Below are 14,877 nucleotides of genomic sequence, written 5' to 3'. Positions count from 1 at the left end.
GGATGTTGATGAACTGCTCAGTGTTAGTACATTGTTGCTGTTATTACTAGACTCTTTGCAGGCAGACTGTAGAAAAAGCAAGAAATGGAGAAATCAAATTGAGAGTTATTCTTCACATACTTGTGCATTTTGACTGAAATAATTTTTTCAGATATACTGAGGTCTTAGCTATTGAAATTGAAACTTGCTATGCCTTCTTAATCATGAATCTTCTGTTACTAGCAACGGAGCCTGCTGTGAATCATATGTGCAATTAAGGTGACTAAACCTGGAGGAAAATGTGAACTATAAAGTTCTGAAGGAAGAATTAGAGACATAAATTTTGCACTTTTCATTTCTACCTTTTCATCCTTTTCTCATTTTCAGCTTTCAAAGGGTTTTATTTTATGCTCCTTTAATCCCCACTTTTTAAAAATATATATTTTTAATGTCCTCCTCATTTTCTCCTTCTGAGGTTTTTCTCTCAATACCTCCTCTAGATCTCTTGACCTTTTAATTAACATCACTTACGGCAAAAGTAAAGTTTCTTCTGGCTAGCTTATCTTTTAATATTCTGGATTTAAGCAATGAGTCACTATGACATACTAGCCAGGCCTTTTAATCCTCAAGCTCTCAGGAGAAGTCTTTGGGAATTTTTGTGTTAGAATATTAACGTAGGGTAAGGTTCTTTCTCTTTCTAAATGTTTACCGGTGGGCTTTAGACTGGTATGAGCACATGAATACAACACACTGGATATTTCATATTTTGCCTCAGTCTTTTCCATGGATGCACATTCTGTAAGAGAATGCTCCATGGCAGATACTACTTTATCTTCTGTACTAAAGGGGGGTCTCTCCCTGTGGGGTTGTGGAATGTGGCTTGGTGGGTGGGAAACAAGAAGCTCCAGGATAGCTATTCGGCCTTTGCCTTCTCTGTTTCCCCTTTCCTGTCTGTCTCTCACAGTCTTCCCATTCTCTTCTCTGGGAGCCAGATGAAAAATTTACTTTTAGCCATTAGGGAATAGGAGGAGTGAAGGAGTACTGTGGGACTTCTGGTGGAAACTGGTGTACAGGACGTTGCTTTTTCTGGGAAGCTGTCCAGGGACAGGGCAGGCTGTGTGGGGACTTGGGGCACAAAATCTTCCAAGGACTCTGTCTTTTTTGCTGATACAGATTGAGATGTTTTTCAAGTTGGCTGCACAAGCTTCTCCAGCATTACATCTCTTGTAGTTAGGTGTAATTCTTCTTTTTTTGGTAATGATCCTTTTCAGTCACTAGAGGACAGAGGCGTTGTAGTTGTTTGAGTATAAGAGCCAACAATAGCTATTGATCACAAGTATTTCTTATAGTAACTCAGATATGGCTTATTACAGCAATAGTATTTCTCATTCACTTCATGTCACATGTCTTTTATGTGGGATGAAAACTGCTAATATGGGTGGAAGGTCTTCCAACACCAAGTATGTCACACCGAGTGAAGCTCTTTGTCGAGGATATTTCAAAATGTGCCAAACATCAGCAGGCTACCTGCTGTGGTACCAGGTGCTCTGAGCTTCCCAGAGATGGAAGGAATGCAGATTAATTTTTCCAGTTCTGTTTCCCTTCAGATCTAAACAGTTGTCTCTCATTATTCATAGTATCAAAGGGTGATTAAATACACGGTGTACTTTGGTAGTTAATGCTCCTTTCCTATTCCAGGATGGCTGATCTGAAAAAACTGAAGTGAGAATGTGTTTTTGACTGTGAATATTTTAGTCCAATGGCTCTTAAGAGTATATTTATGTATTTAATTTAGCTGCAGCATTCAAGTAATTAGAGAAATTGAAGTGTTGGGAATGTAAACAACACTAAAGATAGTATAATTTCACACACTCTTAATATAAGTATTTTCACGTGGTGAGGATATTTAGTGCAGTGATTTTAAGGATGACTCATGAAAAAAAAAAGGGTGATTAGAAATTTGCAGCTGGATGTCTTAATATCCAGAGATTTTTGTTTGTTTCAATTTCCGTCTCCTGTTCTTACTTGCTTTGGTAGCAAGAGCTGAAATGCTTCGGTGTTTGAGGGAAGATCAGTATTGTCTTTAGGTTTACATTCCAGTCTTTGAGGGAATACCGGTATTGTCTTTTGGTTTTCACTCCTGTTTCAAAGCAATTTGTTTTCAGAGACTGATGGATTGCTCCAGGAATCCATAATTGCATAAAGTGTTTACTTTTGCAAGTAGCAAAGTGAATTTTTGCCTTGCTAGGCAAAACTGCACAAGTGTTGTCTCAGGGGAGTAAACTCTTAAGGTGTAACTCCTGGAACCTTCATGCCTTCAAAACTATTTTTACCAGAAGGAATTTTAGTGTATTTTGTGTTTAGTTGTGATTCTATTCATGTGTATTGTTTCAATGGCCTGCATGTGATAAAATGTAGCAGTAAGTGAAACATAACAGATTTTCACGTTGGTGCTCAGAATTTGGAAGTTTCCACTGCAGCTGTGGTGTAGTAACCTTTTCTCTTTGGACACTTGCCCTCTATGAGCCTCTTCATCTAATTTTAGGAATGCTGTCTTACTTGGCTTTCACTGTTGAAACTGATTATCTTGGAAGACATCTGTGATTCAATTTCACCACCAGCCCCCTTAACACTGCTCAGGTCTCCAGTGTTGGCAAGTACCCTTGTAGGTTCTTGTTGCAGCTATCATTGTAAGCACAGAACAGGGCTCTGCTCCTGACCAAGCCTGGTGCTTCTCTCAGTCTTTGCCTCAAGCAGTGCCGCTCCACCCCCTGCCCTTTCTGCTGCCAGACAATGCCAGGCCACCCTCCTGGTGAAGCACGTAGCCACGCTCATGCTACAGGCTGTGACTTGGGCAACTTCAACTCTCTAATCTCAGTTATGGGGGTCAAAAAGGATGATTGTCAACAGTAGAATGCTTCCATTCACCAAGGCATCCAAAATTAATTTATGAGTGATCAGGTATTAGAAGTTCTGTGCAATCAAATTGTATGAGTGAAATGAGTGAACTTAAAAGCTTTGGGGGTAACCTATGAACCATGTGCTTTAGTTCTTGAGTCCTGTGTCTTGCTTTTAAGACAGAGGCTGATCTAATCATTATAATTATTCTTGTTTTCAGTGGTGAGCATAAGGAGATACCTAAGGAAGAATAAATGGGGCAAATAAGTATAATTGAGTGTGTTTCCCTAGTACTCTCTCAGCCTTTGGCCGTTTTTAGCCAAGGGATTTCCTGAGCCTGTTGTGCATTGTTACTCCAGTAACCTTCAGTGAAGCAGCTCTTCCTGATGTTTTCCCAGCTTCCCCTCAAACATATTTAAACTTGCCTCCTCAGTATCCTTAGGCAACAACTTCTGTGCATTAGGGATTTTTTGAGCTTGCTTCCTGTCACCTTCACTAAATGTTCTAGTTACTGTCAGTCCTCATCCATCTTCCTTATGTCATTTGCAATTTGTAGATCTCTTATCTGAGTTCCTCTGTGGTTACTCATCTAGTGTGAGGAGTCCCACCACACTTCATTCCGCCTCAGTTTGTATCCATTTCTTACCTTTGGTAACCTCACTTGGCTTTCAGTGTATCTCTTTTATCTCTGTTTCTTATATGTCTGATTTGATAGCAGGCAACTGTGTTTCTACATGGTGGCATAATTATGTTTTCTGGGTTTTTTCCTCTCTTATTTTGCTAATAATTCATTATATTTGATGTGGGTTTTTATTGCTGATGAACACTGAGCAGATATTTTTATGGAATTACCTGTCATAATGGAGAATTTTGCTTCTGATTGACAATGGACAGGTCAGAGCCTGGTATTTTCTACATCAGGTCAAGATTTTTTGTTCAAATACATTATGCCTTCACATATATTGAACTACATCTGCTGTTTTTGTTGAGCAGTCACTTTGCAGCTATTTGCAGTTATCTGTCAGCCTTATAGCCTTTGAATAGCTTCATGTAAAATAAATAATAAGCAGATCAGGGTATAAATTTCTTCATGGTTATTGTACTTTAGACCAAAAAAAGGAAAGTAATTTTTTGCAAATAGCATCTCAGTCTTTTTCATTCAGTTCTCTTCCTTTGCTTTTCATGGGAGATAAGGAGTGAAGAGGCAAAATGGTTTATTTTGATTTGTATGGACAGCTTCTGTTTGGAGATTTGACATCAGTACGTCCTGAAGGCAAGGATTCTGCCTCTGTTTACTTGAAAAACACACCTGTCTGTCTAGCTATATCCTTGTGGGTTTTAGGGCCTGCTTTTACTGTCCAAATTACTGATGAAAATATTTCAGCCAGCTTTATTTTTTTTTCCAGTTAGTGTGAAATCACACATCTTATAAAATCTGTTAGACTTTGACCAAGCTCTGTGCTGCATTCTGTTGATGCCAGATGATTCCTAACCGTCCTGTTGGGTACACACTGACCTGATCCTCAAGGGCCACGAGTGTGTACAGCATCATTTCAAGTGGCATTTTGGAACCAAGGATTTGATAGTTCTCTCTCTGCTATTCTGTTAGGAACAGATAAAGTTCCTAACACAATGTGGCAGCAATGTATCTGGATTTAAATGGTTTAGATGTGCTCTTCATATGCAGGAGGGCAGGTGACTGAGTGCCTCAGGGGGTATGTGAAAGGGAATAGGTTGTTTACTGGTTTGGGTAGTTTTCTTCTCTCAGTGCAAGTCACTTTACAGTCTCTCAGTCAGTAAATAAAACCCCAGTGGTTATTCTGAGACCCACATACAGTTTCAGTACTTCATATATCTTATTTTGTATATTTTTGTGCCATATGCATTTGTGTGACACTGCTTAGCTATGGGACACAGACTTCTGTTATCTGAATGCTGCAAACTAGCAGCATCTCAGCTCTAAGTAATGTTTAAATTATTTTCAGTGAATGATTTCAGGTGGATTTGATTAGAGTGCATCTAATGGAAATTTTTATTATGTGTTTGATAGGAATTCAATAACTTGAGACATGATTTGAAGACTGATTATTATATTTTGATGGGTTATGTAGCTTTCACTTGAATTTCCATTTTGAATAAATATCATGTTTTCATGTGGTCTAAAATACTCTTAGAATGCTTTAGTGACAACACTTAGAATGCTGTAATGAGAGTGTCTGCCTACGTGGAATCTGATTTCAGGGCTTAGGGTCAAAATTCCTATATATTTGAAGGTCTGTAAAAAATATATTTGTTAAAGTGTAGAGTTTCTCTACTCATTTAATGATGACACTTTTGACACAAAGCCACATGGAATGAAGAGGGTTAGTTTTTGTAAAACAATTCCACTTTTGATGAGAGGCTTCTGTCACTGTCACAGAGCAAATAAATAGAAGTGATGATGCACAAGAGGCTCAAAAAGTAAAATCCAAGGACTTTTTCTGAAGTTGAATTCTATGGCAAAATGTGCAGCTCAGTATTTTCTCTTGATCAAGTCTCAGAAGCAGCTCAACCAGGAAAATTCCTTTTTGGCCAGGCTCTTTGGAATGCTGGGACAGCTTGTGGTCTTGCACTCAGTGGAAACCAGCAGGTACTCCTCTGCAGGTTACAGCACTTTTAAAAATACAGCAGTTTTTATACTTCTGTGCACTCCTAATGCAAGATAGTGGATGTTATTTGAAAACTTCTCTTTAGATCCCTTATCTGCATTGGAAGATCTGATCAGTAAAAATACTGCTGTACTTCTTACCACGCATACAAACAAAAACAAAATCATAACTGAAAAGGTAAGGTCTCAAAAGAATTGCCAGGAATGATTCTGTGTGTGGCCATGCTTGATCCCCTTTGGGTTTGTACATTTTCACTGTCTCTAAATCAGTGTGAGATTTTTTTATTCCATGGCTCTGTTGCCTATCTAGGCCTGAATGCAGAGAGGAGATGTTCACTTAGATAGCAACTGCACAATTATTTGTTTAAGGAGATTATTAAACACCAGGTGCATTTGTTCCTGGTGTTTAATACATCTCCTTATAGTTTAATTTTTTTCATGATGTTCAAACTTTTCTGTAGAAGTGTTAGCTTTTTCTCGTTGGCTTTCCCATGCTGCTCTGCATTATCATACCTTGTAAATAAATCTCTCTGAGTACAATGTTGCCATCTATTTCTTTCCATTTCCTTTCTCTATCTTCTGTCTTTGCTCTTGAATCAAACATCTCATCTTTCTTTCTGATTTAATTGTGGGCTTTGCTAAGAGAAATGGAGAATAATATTTTTATTCTATCTTCTTGTGTGTTAAAAGCCCCCTGTGTAAGAATTAGATCTGTGTCTCACAGCTGCAGGCTAGCTCAAACTTAGGTTTTGTCCTGCATATGTTTAGTCAAGTACCATGAGCTCAGAATTCAGTGCTGAGAATTTTGAATTTTGGGCCCTCTTGCATAAATAAGATTTCCCTCAGTTCCACCATTTAGCCAAACTTGTGTCAGTCTCACCAAGAGTACTGGGAGGCACACAGGATCCAAAGGCCATTTCCTGGTAAATATCAAAAATGGATTTAGGTACTTGAGAATTGTATAAGTGGGGAAAATGCATATGGATATTAGTTTGCCAAAAGTCCTTAAAGTCAGAAAGAAGTATTTACCAGTCCTGCTTTGAAATGTGGCTAAATTGTGTTGCAGATTTCCACAGTCACTTAGTGTGATGAGCAGTAAGCCTGAAAAATTTTGGATTCACTCTCTAACAGTCATAAATATTTGTCTTCTCAAAAAGCCATACTGTTGCAAAATTCAGTTGGTTTTGAATTTAAAGTACTTTTTGCCTGTTGCTAAGAATGCTCATGAATCTCTTTTTAGTTTATTTTACTTAGAAAACATCATAACAGCATGTTTTAAGGGGAGATCATAGTCTGAATAAAAAGCCCTGGAAGGAGAAGCCTGATTCCATGTTCTGGACTATTTCTGTGTAGGAAATGAGCACACTGCAGACCAGTGAAGTGAAGCATCATCGGTTGTTTGCTGCTCAGATGGGAGGCAGACCTGCACAGGAAGAGGATTGCTGGGGGTGCTGCATGGCACACGTGCTTTGTTGGTGTTAGCACCTCAGAACCAAGAACCCACTGAGTTTCCTGAGTTTTTGCATGACAGCAGCCTAGATGAAGCATGACACAGAACTAAACCACTTTGCTTTGCTCATGCTCAATTACTTTCAGGGGGATAAGCATTTAGCCCATCAGTACCTCCTTGTGCCAGCCCTGGCCTTTGGCTGCTGTGTTGGCTGTGGCAGGATTTGTGCCAAATTCAGCCCCTTATCCCCTCTGGAGTCACTTGAGTTGGTCCATGCAGCAGGGTCCCTTTTTGCACACAGCTGTGCTTGGCCTGGCACAGATGTGCTCTATCCATGGCACAAATAATCTTCAAACCAAGTGATCCTTACAAGAATTATGAGGAAGATGGTCGGATGGGGAAGTATTAACAGCTTTTGGTAGTATCAGTTCTACTTCCAGTACATGGAATAATAGAAGTGACCTCACTTTCTCTTGCAATTCAAGGTGCTTACTGGCCTAACTGGGTACCAAAAAATTATACCAACCACACCTCTGTCTTTAAAGCTGCTTATTTTAGCCAAGTGTTGTTTTGAATATCCCTTCCACTTAAAGGCTTTGGAAGATGGCGAAAGGATGCTAATTCAGTCTTCTAGGTTTCACATTAATTCATTCATGTTTTTAACAAGTTTTCTGTCTTTCTGCATTCAATGAATTAATTCGGCTTTTTAAAGACTTAGTATACTGTTGTTCCTGGGGAATTCTGTGATAACCTCAGTTTCATTTATACATACAGATATTAGACTTTAGACTTAACTCAGTGTTCAGTTAAATAATATTGGACCATTATACACAAAGATGTCCATGGGAGGAGGTTGGAGAAAGCAAACAGTACTTGAACAACATGTTGTAACTGAGGAGTGGAGCCATAGTGCAAAAGCAATGGGCTGTTAAAAAGTAGCAAATAAAACTAAACAGCCAGTGTCCAGCTGGGTTTTTAAATCTGTGTACATGTTCGATTGGGGATGTTAAATCATGTATTTTGTACAGATGATCTAGTAGGTCCATTGAAAGTCTTGGTAGTAAAATCAATAAGTCTGTTAGCTCTTAGTTTATGTTGCTACTTAAAATGTTATAGGATTGACTATCCTTCACAAGTATTTGTACTTGTAAATATTCAGACCAGTTTTATGCAAGTTGCTTTCAGAGTAGCATTCTCTAGAGGGATTTTTTTTGTAACCTCTATCCTTCTGCATAACTAATTAAAGATAATAATTATGGGCAAAATTATTAAATCTTTAGCTTGTCAACATACCTCTTTATTTTTGATGACTCACAATTTGCTTTATGCAGACTGTGTTTCCTTTGTTGTTTCTTATTCCTGCCAGCACTCCTGAGGTTTTCATTTCATGGTTTTGTTTGTTACCTCATATACCAGAGGGCTTGTGAAGAAAGAAATTAAAATGGTTTAGGAGTACCTTGAGACATTTAACTGTGTGGATAAATGCCCCTTGGACAGAACTGGAAGTAATGAAAATTTCAAAACTTGGACTGTAAAGCTTAAAGCCCAGCTAACAAGAGCTGTTCATAGTTGCTGCTGTATGGAGCATCTGTTCAGCAAAAAGCAAACAAAATCCTTGGATAGAACTTTGCTGAAGTGTTGGTGGCACAGTGGCATGCCAGTTCACAAATGAAAGAGCGGTGAGTAGACAGACTCATCAATGTTTATGGAGTGTTACAGATTGGCAAAAACCCTGGCCGCCTTCCTTCCTCTGTGTTTATATTTCACTTTCTTTACTAAGATGCTGTATATTAAGTTAATTCTTGTTTTTTGTATAAATTGGGCAATAAATACCTGCTAAAAAAGCAATGACAGCTGATAAGCAGTTTCACAAGATGAAATGAAATTTTGAATTCTTCAAGCATTGCCTTCTTCCATTTTAATATCTTTTTTAAAATATGAGAGCAAAAGGAACCAGGCTGCTGGTGAAAGTTGGTGTATCAATGTAAAATGATTTCTGAGCTAAGGAAAAGATGGAGGAAAATTCAAAGTGACATTGGAATCAGCTTTTTGTTTTCCAAATCATCCTTGACCAATCTTTACCCCAAGTCTGTCATTTCTTCCTTTTGGTATCCATTGTGAATAGCACAGACTTGTACCATATTCCTTCTATCTGTGACAAAGAAGCTGATGAAGAGCCGTTCAAGGAAGGATGCTGCTTTCCTACCCATAACAAACCCAGCTCCTCCATGGCTCAAAGAAATGTAGTAGTTGCCTCCAGTTAGTTTCTTACAATTTTATACTACCTTTTTAGGGTTTTTTTGGTGTTTTTTTTTTGCTTAATATATGATTAATTTAGTTATTGGTTGAATTTTGCCATGTTTAAGGCAGGTTTTTAGGTTTTGTTTGTAGAGCAGCTTACAGATAAGGAATACTACTACATCACATCAAAGTTTAGTTATATGTGTTCCTTCCATGAGTCAGTGGCACAAGTAGGAAATAGAGCTCATGATTATTCTTAATCCCAGGGACATTTCATCCCAAGAATAGGCTCATATACTTTGGTCCCTGAACAATACCCTGTCCTTATATAGCTTTTAAAAATAATCACTGCACAGAAGAAGAGTTGATCTGATTGCCAAATATGATGGTAGGCATTTTTTATCCCTGCAAGCTTGTTGACAGGAACCTTTGGTTTCCTTTGCTTCCTCTAAAGTGTTAAGGAATACTCCATTGTTCAGATTATCTGACTGCATTCTGCACCTGTAGATTTCTAAAAAAGAAGTGTTGGGGTTTTTGTTTTGTTGGTTTTTTTCCTTGTGGAAATGTTACTGTTTTTGAGGGGGATTTTTTTTTTGTTGTGGAGTCGCTTTGGTTTTTTGGTTTTTTTTTTTTTTTTGGTAGGTTGTTTTACTAATTCTTTTTCCTATGTTTCCTGTCTCTGAGAAGGGAAGTTCTATAAGAGGAAGGGAGATGAATGAGTCAGGGTTGTACTGGATTATCAAGAGTGAACCATTGTCAGCATGTATAATTTTTAGTCTTTTCCCCATGTCTTCTGGAGATCTTAAAAAATTCACATATTTCTTCAGATTTTTTTATCTTCTGCATTTTGTCCTGGACTTAGTGCATTCCTATTTGAGTCACTTATCAGTAGCTAATGGCAGAAGTATCATCTGTCAGGGGGTTTTATGAGCAGCTATGACTGTCCTTATAGTGGCAATATAAAAATGGGAAAGAATTTGTAAAGAGCTTTTTTTACACAATGGAAATCTGAGTCACAAAACATAAATTCTGAACTCTGTGAGAGTGGAGTAACAGAGCTTAGAACATGGGTCTTCATTTCCCTCCTTTGTACCCGAATCACAAGACTCTATTCTGTTCCTTTGGATCAGTAACATGTATTTTGTAGAATCCTTGTGTTTTACCACAATCAAGCATATGGATCAGAGATCTGTTTTGAATAGAACTAATTAAGCGAAATGAGCTCTGTACATATGCTTTGGATTTTGAGGCTTTAATATTTGGGGGGGATGGATTTTTAGAAGTCAAAGTAAACAATTCACCTTATGAAATTCATATTTCAAACATTCTTTCATCTTAGTTCCTATGCAGTTATGATTTGCAGTTTTGCCAGCTAAGAGAGCTGTCTTTGTATGATTATTCTATAAAATGATTATGGAGGAATTATCTGTTATTTAGGAGTAGTTTGGTGAACTTTTTTGAAAGTTCTATCTGGAAAATATTCTTAGCTGCCAAATAGATTTTATTCTAACTCTACAGACTGCTTTTCCTTTCCAGGTATTGAGTTGTATATTATGAGTTGGAAAGTTGGTGTATTGCTTATTACAGCAGCTGATGGTTTAACAAGTGTATCAATGTGAATGCAGAAAGATGAAACACTTACTAGATGCAATGAAGAAGGAAATCCAGCAATAACCTAATTTTTGGAATGACATAAATAACTGCAGAGATATTCATTCATACTTCTTTTCCAGACTAGAGGGTTTTTTTTTCAGAAATATTTGTAGCTGTAAAATGGTTGTTTTTTTTCATGGGCATAGTAATACATGGGCATGAAAGCAGAAAATATATATATGTGGTATGTAGGTAGAGGTAAACATTTTCAAGCTTTTGCAGGAGTAACAACTATTTATTGTTAAAATTATTTTGTCTTGGTTATTGTCTGTGACATCCAATAATTCTGAAGGACCAGGGCACAGATTGATGCTTTGCTTTGTGTATTTATGCACAGGCTGGATCTGCTGTGCGTTTTTGTTCAGAGCTCTCCAAGTTCAGAGCTCTCTGAGCATTTTGTTCTGTTCATCCATGTCCTGCAGTAAATGCAGGGCTCAGGTGTTCCTTCCACCTCATAATCAAAGCCAGTGGCAGAAAGGAAGTGACACTGCCTAATTCCCTGTCCAGTCCTGTTTGCTGGATTTTGCTGCCTTCCAGCAAGTGAAACAAACTTCATGCAGTGATTACAAAGTTGACACAGCCCAAACCTATCTATGCTATTGCATGTTGATCATGCTTTAGTTCATTTTTCAGTAGATCCAGGAGGGCAGGACTGCTTTCAGACCTCCTACTACTCAGCTGCTGCTGTTTTGCTTTAGCTGGGATATTGTAGTATCTCCAGTATCAAGCCTTGTTTTCACATTGCATATGACTGATATTTAAATAGTCCTTCAATTTTCAAATCAAATCTTTGCAGTATTCTCTAGCTGACCTCACTCCTGGCAGTTGAAGAGAAAATTGATTCAGAATATAGTAATTTGCTGAGAAGTGAAGAAACCCAAAATTCTTGTCTTCAGGCTTTGATCTCTATTTAGAAATCTTGCTGATGAGGTATAACTTCAAAAGACAGATTCATTTTGAAATTTAAAAAATACATCTTTCTCATTAACCAAGAGATGCTTACTGATTCCGTACATCTTTACAAGTTTATGTGAAATGAAAATTCAGTATTTAATCTTTGTATCTTAGGTCTTCTGGGGTCGATTCAGACCGTGTTGTGTCTTCAGTAAATCTGTCATGGGCAAAGATGGTTGGCAACAAACCATAGACTATGACTGACAAAATGATACTTCAGGAATCAAGTTCTACAGGGGATTTGACTTGTATGGCATTAATTTGACTCAGTGAAAGGAAGGTAGCAAAAATCTAAGCTTGAATTATAGGAAAAACATCAGCTGGGAGGTGTTGACTATGTTGCAAGTAATAGGGATGAGACCTACACTGTGTGTTACATAAAATGCTGTTGATATTACATCATTTAGTGTTAAAATATTGTTATATTTTACCACAGTAGCTATTATATACTGGCAAATGATCATCTTAGTTCACTTTTGTATAAAGCAGTGTTGTTTGATTTTAATTTCAGGAAATTAAGGTTTTTCTCATCAGCATGAAATCCCTTTTCTGCAGAGATAAAACATCTGTGCTCTGTTCCACAGCTGAGGAAAGAAGTTCCACCTCTAACCAACCCCAGGTTGCCAGTGAAAGGATATTATAATTTTAAACCCTTAAAGCTGGCTGCTGAGGCATTAAAACCACTATTTATGTATAATTTGGATAGTGTTATTTTGAGCTGTAACTCCATTGTGATCCCTTAGGATATCTCTCCTTCTGGAATCCAGTGAGTCAAAGGGTCTCTGGAGCATATCTCTATCTGCTCAGCTCTTCTGCTCCACCAGGCTGCCAGTGCAATTGTCCCCTTGCCCCTGCATCAGTCTTTGCTGTGACCTGGAGAAGAAAACCTTTATTACTGCAAGAGATGTAGACTGGATTCTTTACAATCTCATGGTGGCAACGAGACCTAAAATAGGTGCTCAGATCAAATGGTTCTTTGGCTTCCATTAGAATTATCCACTAAATTGCCAAACTTTGATGGTTTTAGTTGTTGTTTTTTCAAATGAATACCTTGTCTTAAACTTATGAATGGAAAGTAAGATGGAAAAACTTATGAATGGAGAGTAAAATGGAAAATTTTTGACACTGGTCCATCCTTCATATGGGAGAAGGAAGGGAACCATCCTAAGCTGAAAAATGCTTCCACATTTTTCACACTGCCAGGTCTGATGAAGTGCGGTACATGCTTCCTGAGGTGTCCTGGGAACGCCCTCCCCAAGGCAGGAAAAGTACATTGCTGAAATGGGTAGATATCTCCAGGCAAATGAAATGCTCAGAGAGGGGAGTCATTGCCCACCCCAGTGCCATCATCTCTGCATCATAGTAGTTGAAAACCCTTTCAGAAGTCAGTGAGCTTTGTAACTTTGCCTCAAGAAGGGACTGAGATCTGGTATCGCAGAAGCATATCTGAGCAAAAATGGTGCAATATGTACTTTGCGGTTCTAAAGAAAAAAATATGTAAGTGAAAAAATGAGGCATGATTTATCATGGCTTTTTGATACCAAAGAAGGACTTGAGATAGTTATCTCATAGAGTAAGAATCAAAATTAAAGAGAAAAAACCAGATGTCCTGCATATAAATTACCAGGAGTTTGTCATCTCTTGCAGTTTGTACATGCTGTGATATATGTTCAAGCACAGACAAGCTTCTAGTTGGTTTCAAGTTTCACCTTTGCCATCAGATAAAAAAAAGCTGTCTCAGATGTTAAAATATTTTTTTCTTGTTTATTCAAATGCAAACAAAAAATAGGTTTTTTTTTTTCTTTCCTTATAATTTTTTCCTTATGATTACTTTACTCCTTTCCTTACGGTTTTGTATACCGGAACAGAAGTGTCCTGATGCACGTAGTGACTGGTGCTGCTCTAAGAGAGAAGGAAGAGGCTTTGTGATTTCGATGGAGCCATTTGGGAGCGTGTCTCTCCTGCGCATTTGCTGCCACATCCCAGCCGCTGCTGGCCATGTCCTGTGCAGCTGTGCCCAGCAGGCAGTGTCTCTGCAGGGACAGACAAGGAAATGCCCCAGATGGCACCTCCGTGTGGCTTCATCCCTTAATTCACTGCAGGGCTCAAGCCTCAGGGACCCAGCGAGCTCACCAGGTGAATTTGTACCTGAAAAGAGCCCCTGCAGCACAGCACAGCACATTAATGTGGGACACTGATTGTGCCAGGCAAGGCAGAGCTCTGCTCGAACTCGCACCGAGTCGTGTTCCCATCTGTCCCAAGTACAGAAAGCTTCTTGTTTAATCTTGGGTCTAGGACAGACTGAGGAAGCCACATGAAAAAAGCTGTTGCTTGCCCTTCTGCATCAGGCTTGAGTTCTGAAGAGTAAAATAATAAAGAATACATGGGTGTGATTAAAATACAAAGGAAATAGGAAGGGGGAGATAGCAAGGAACTATTGAGCATCGTAATTACAGACATCTGATTTTGCTGAAGGAATTAGAGGATTCTGAATGACTTACCCCTAAGCCATTCTTTATCTTGAGGAAAGGAGAGTGTATTCATCAGGGATTGCTTTGTTTGTTATAAATTACTTATGTTTTCACAACAACTTTATCATCATTTTCTTGTTAGTAAAACCTATAGAATATCTGCAACACAGAAATCTCTATTATAAAGTTCACAAATGAAATTGAAACAATTACCACCTCAGTGCTAAATTGAGTGTTCTTTTTGGAAGACCCCAGAAAATATGTTCAACTAAAATAAATGTCTATCTTAATATTTCCATCTGTCAAGGAACTTAAGCATAAGTTTGAATTTATTTAAAATACTGTCTTTAAACAGACTGTAAATTACATGATTGATAAGTATTTTAAGCATGTGTGGTTTTCATTAAATTGCTTGAGTATTTTTAAATAATACCTGAGATGGTTAAAGCTGAACTGGCCTGACATAGATAGGACACTTTTAACACATTAAAATACTCCAGTAGAATTCACAAGAATACAAATCCTTCATTACAAACTGCTCAGTCTCCTCTATTTTGTATATTAGCTTGGGAAATGGCCCTTTT

General features: G+C 38.1%; 1 protein-coding gene across 2 annotated transcripts in view; it reads left to right on the top strand.

Annotated features, from left to right (window-relative positions):
- CBLB (Cbl proto-oncogene B) overlaps positions 1 to 14,877 on the top strand; it is a 130,023-nt gene that overhangs the window by 52,611 nt on the left and 62,535 nt on the right. The gene's annotated exons all lie outside the window — the stretch shown is intronic.

Source organism: Ammospiza nelsoni, chromosome 2 (assembly GCF_027579445.1).
Source record: "Ammospiza nelsoni isolate bAmmNel1 chromosome 2, bAmmNel1.pri, whole genome shotgun sequence".
Classification (NCBI taxonomy): domain Eukaryota; kingdom Metazoa; phylum Chordata; class Aves; order Passeriformes; family Passerellidae; genus Ammospiza; species Ammospiza nelsoni.
The sequence above is the reverse complement of the archived record's forward strand: the minus strand, read 5'-3'. Positions and strand labels throughout refer to the sequence as shown.